The sequence below is a fragment of the Camelus ferus genome, chromosome 17, assembly GCF_009834535.1.
Source record: "Camelus ferus isolate YT-003-E chromosome 17, BCGSAC_Cfer_1.0, whole genome shotgun sequence".
NCBI lineage: Eukaryota > Metazoa > Chordata > Mammalia > Artiodactyla > Camelidae > Camelus > Camelus ferus.
Window position 1 is genome coordinate 40,910,080 of NC_045712.1, and position 4,941 is coordinate 40,915,020.

Genomic DNA, 4,941 nt, shown 5'->3' on the forward strand with positions numbered 1-4,941 from the left:
CTGGGTGGAGGCAGCCCACAAACCCTGTGGCTTGAACACGGAAGAGGCGGTATCCCAGTGCAAAGCCAGAGGGCTGTTAGCGAAGAAGGGGCTGTGGAGGCCGGGCTGACAAGCATAGCAGATGCCCACTGCCGCCTGCATCCTCTTTTCTCTTCGTCTTGTTCAGAACAGTAAGACATGGACTGGGAAGTGTCTACCCCTTAAGAAACATCTTTAGTTCTGAAGGATTGGGCAGAGTCAGAGAAGAACCCGGCTGAGGTAAAGAAAAAAAAAAAAAAAAGAATCACCTAAAATTGGCGCTGACCCTAAGTTTACAGACAGAGTAATGCGTGGGGGTCTTATTTGCTCATTTTCTCATTGAAAATCCCCAGCTCCGTTCCACCTTAAGGCCTTTCTCACTGGCTGTTCATTGCCAACCAGACTTCGCAGACATCAGAACGTTTTCCTTAATTATATGTCTGTATTTAAAAAAATAAATAGTGGTGCTTATCACTCTGCCTGCACATGGGGACCTGGATGAGCCCACTGACACAAAGCAGTTTCTAAGCAACTTGTGGAACTGGTGCCTACTGCAGCGGCCACAAGATGCGGAGGAAAAATAAAGCCCATGGAAACTCAGTGTGGAAGCAACTGTGATTGGTTCATAAAGGCTGCACAGGATCCTATGGGAGGCTAATTCCATCTCAGGCGGATGGAATGGGTCTTGTTTCCAGAAACCAGGGACTTCTTTGGAGTGGGATGCTCAATAAGTGGGCTTCTGGAAGGGTCCAGTAAGCACTCTGCCCCAGGGAGGCCCGATGCGGATAACGTGTGATAACAGAAATGCCGACATTTAGAATGAAGAGAGGCGCCGAGCACTGCCTGCAACTTCAGGGAAGCGGGGGGGGGGAGGTGCCGAGGTTTCCTCCAGCCTCCACTGCTCGGATCCCAGTGTGGCCGCACTGCCCCTGAGACGGGATGGCACTCTGGCTGAGAAGAGTGAAGACACACATCTGTAGGACTGACCCTACGGCGGATAATCGCAAGCAAATTGGTGTCATGAAAAAGTGCACAGGCTTTCACACCAGTGAGACCAGCATTTATTTGCAGCTGGCTACAGCACTCACCATCTGTATGGCTCTGGAAGAGTCACTTAACCCCCTTGCCTAAGTCTTCTTGTTTTCTGAATGCGAATACTTAGAGGATGGTCAATGAGGACTAAACGAGGTTAACGACTACGGAGCTCCTTGTTCCTCGTAGGTGCTTGGCAAATCCCTATTTGTTCCCTTTCCCCAAAACCCTCTCTTACCTACTCCAGATGCTCTTCTTTCCATCACTGAAATTCATGTATTCATTCTACAAGTAGCACCTGAGGGCCAGTAACACACCAGGCACATGGGGCAGTGGATACAGAAGCCACATGGCTCTTCCTGGCCCTGAAGGTGCTCTGGGAGCATCCTGGACACCAGACAAGGTGTGCAGGCCATCATAGGTTGATGAGGTGAGTGCCAGACAGGCCACTGCCAGGCAGGCAAGGGGTGCATGGGGGCCACAGGCGCATCCAGGTTTGAAGCCTCCAGGACTAGGGGGCAGGTGTGAGCCATGAGACTGACAGCTAGATCACCAGGACCTAGTGAGCCTTGCTGAGGAGTCTGTGCTTTATCTTAAGTACAAAGAAGCGAATGAATCAGATTTCCATTTTAGAAAGGTCACTCTGGAAATGCAGATGGCCAGCAGGCGTATGAAAAGATGTTCAACATCGCTAATCCTCAGGGAAATGCAAATCAAAACCACAATGAGACATCACCTGACACCTGTCAGAATGGCTGTCATCAAAAAGATCACAAAAAACAAGTGCTGGTGAGGATGTAGAGAAAAGGAACCCTTTTACACTGTTGGTGGGAATGTAAACTGGTACAGCCACTGTGGGAAAACAGTATGGAGATTTCTCAAAAACCTAAAAGTAAGACTACCAAAGGACACAGCATTTCCACTCCTGGATATATATCTGAAGAAAACAAAAACACTAATTCAAAAAGATACATGCACCCCAATGTTCAAAGCAGCACTATTTACAATTGCCAAGATATGGAAGCAACCTAAGTGTCCATCAACAGATGAATGGATACAGAAGATGTGGTATATTTATACAATGGAATATTACTCAACCATAAAAAAGAAATAATCTCGCCATTTGCAGCAATATGGATGGACTTGGAGGGTATTAAGCTAAGTGACATAAGTCAGAAAGAGAAACAGACAAATACTGTATGATACCACCTATATGAAGAATCTAAAAAGTGCAACCAGTTAGTGAATATAACAAAAAGAAAGACTCACAGATATAGAGAACAAACTAGTCGTTACCAGTAGGGAAGGAGAAGGGCAATCCAGGGGTCGGGGAATGGGAGGTACAAAGGACTGTGTATAAGGCTACAAGGCTATGGGAATACAGCCAATATATTGTAACAACTGTAAACGGAAAGTAACCTTTCAAAACTGTATTGTATTTTTTAAATTTTTAATTTAAAAAATTAAAACACTAAAAAAAATTTTAATTAACACTAATCCACTAATTACATTTTAAAATTTTTTTAAAGAAGCATCACTCTGGCTGTTGAGAGGAAAACAGGTTGGAGGAATGGGGTGAGTCAGACTAGAGACAAGGCTATAGCAGAAAAGGCTGAAGCAGCAGATATCAGTGCCCTGCCCACATCCCTTCACCTGGACCACCTGGAGCACCCACTGGCCCATCTCCCCATTGCCAGCGTTGGCATCTCTTTGCCAAGGGGACTTCCCTTGCCCCTGTTTTGCCCCTACTTTGCCCCTACTTTGCAACCTCCACAGTAGGCTAAAAGTGATGATTGACTGGCGTTAGGACATACACGCTTTGGCTTTCTCCTCCCTTGTGGGGGATGGCTCTGAGGCATGTCTGTTCTGGCTTCCAGAGCCTCTCCAATGGGATTAAGAGCCAGTTGCCCACAGCAGTGGCTGGAGTGCCAGTGTTCTCTTCACTGGTTCCCTCCCCTTCTTCCACTCACTTTCCCTCCTCCCACTGCAGTCCCCTTCACTATTCCAATGATAGATAATATAAGTATCCTTGTCTCAGAGTCAGGTGTTGGAGAAACCCAAACCAAGGTTACTAACAGCAAAATCTTTCCTAGAAGTGGTTTTGATGTTGGGGAAGAGAAAAAAGGTACTGCAGTTCACAGAGGAACAGGGGATAAAGTTTGCCTCTACCTCCCGTTCCACTCCATTCTGCTGTAGTAACGTGAAGGACCGAGTGGGAATTGGGAGATTCCATCTCCAACACCGTACATACCCTAGGGTTGTGGGGAGGATCTCCGGATCTTCCTTGAGCATCCTCTGGCATTCCCCTCCAGATGCAGCAGCAGAATACTTAATGCCTGCATTACCAACACCCAAGACCCTACCATGGAACCATTTGTAGGGACAGGAATCAAGTTCTGGAAGGAATTCAGCATCCAAGCAACACAATAATAGTGGGGGACTTGGTAACACCCCACTTACATCAATGGAAGGATCATCCACACAGAAAATCAACAAGGAAACACAGCCCTTAAGTGATGGATTAGGCCAGATGGACTTAGTTGATACTTATAGAGCATTTCATCTGAAAGCAGCAGAATACACATTCTTCTCAAGTGCACATGGAACATTCTCAAGGATAGATCACATATTGGCCCACAGGGGAATTCAGTGTCAGGAAAAAAAACAAAGAAAGAAAGAAACAAAACTTCCAAGCTCCAGCATTTGGCAAGCATTCATTTGCTAATTCAAAATTTCAGTAAATATTTATTAGATACTTCCTGTGTGCCAGGCCACATGGTAGGCCCTATAAATGTGACCTTGAACAAAGCTAGAGTTTTCCTTTGTTCTCCACATGCCCAGATGGATTGTGGTTACTTTCCTGTCTGGGTTCTCTGAGCTATATGCTCATTTGAGGGTAGTAAAGGCAGACTCCCGCTACTTCTCAACACGAACCTCATCTATTCCTATGACTCAAAGTGATGGAAAAAGACCAACAATCCAATAGCGTAGAAAAATGGGCAAATGACAAAGATGGTTCACCAAAAGGAAACCAAGAACTCTTAAACATATGAAAGATTCACAATGCACTCAAAATAGAGAAGTTACCAGCTCATCAAAGATCAAAACATTGATTATCATACTATGTTGGAGAAGGTGCCGAAAAACAGGCACTCTTATTAACTGCTGACAGAAGCAGACATTGTAAAATCTCTGTGAAGGAAATTTGGAAATCTCCTTCAATAACACAATTTCATTCCAATTCTAGTCATTTTTCTTTAAGGTAAATTTTCTAAGCAATGGCATATGTATAAAGATGAGGTCACCACAGCACTTCTTGTGTTAGCAAAAGATTGGAAACAAGCTAAATGGTAGTCAAGTTGGAGGTGGTTAAATTAATTATAATATGTCCATCAACGTAAAAGTACACAGAGGGGAAAAAAAGGAAGCTATTTATGTACTATAAGGAAAGTTCTCCAAAATTTAGGGTTAAATTTTTTTAAAGCAAGGAAACAATAATATGTAAAATGTGCTACCATTTGCAAAATACATATATATGTATGTATTATACATTTGGAATATATATATATTCACTTATTTGCATATGCACAAAATATTTCTGCAGGATATGTAAGAAATATCTAATGCTGCCCTGAAAGAAAAAATCTGATGGCTAGAAGATACATACAAGAAGGGGTTTTTTTGTTCCAAATCTTGTATCTTTCTAGTTTTGAAGCATGTGAATGTATTATCCAACTTTCAAATATATTTAAAATAAAAAATAGATAAATTGAATCTCTTGAAAATAAATTGTGCCTTGTTTCTAATTAGGTACTAGTCAGGGTAATCAATGCAGGCTGCTGTAACAAATAATTCCAAATCCCAGTAGCTTCAAATACCAAAAATAGCTTA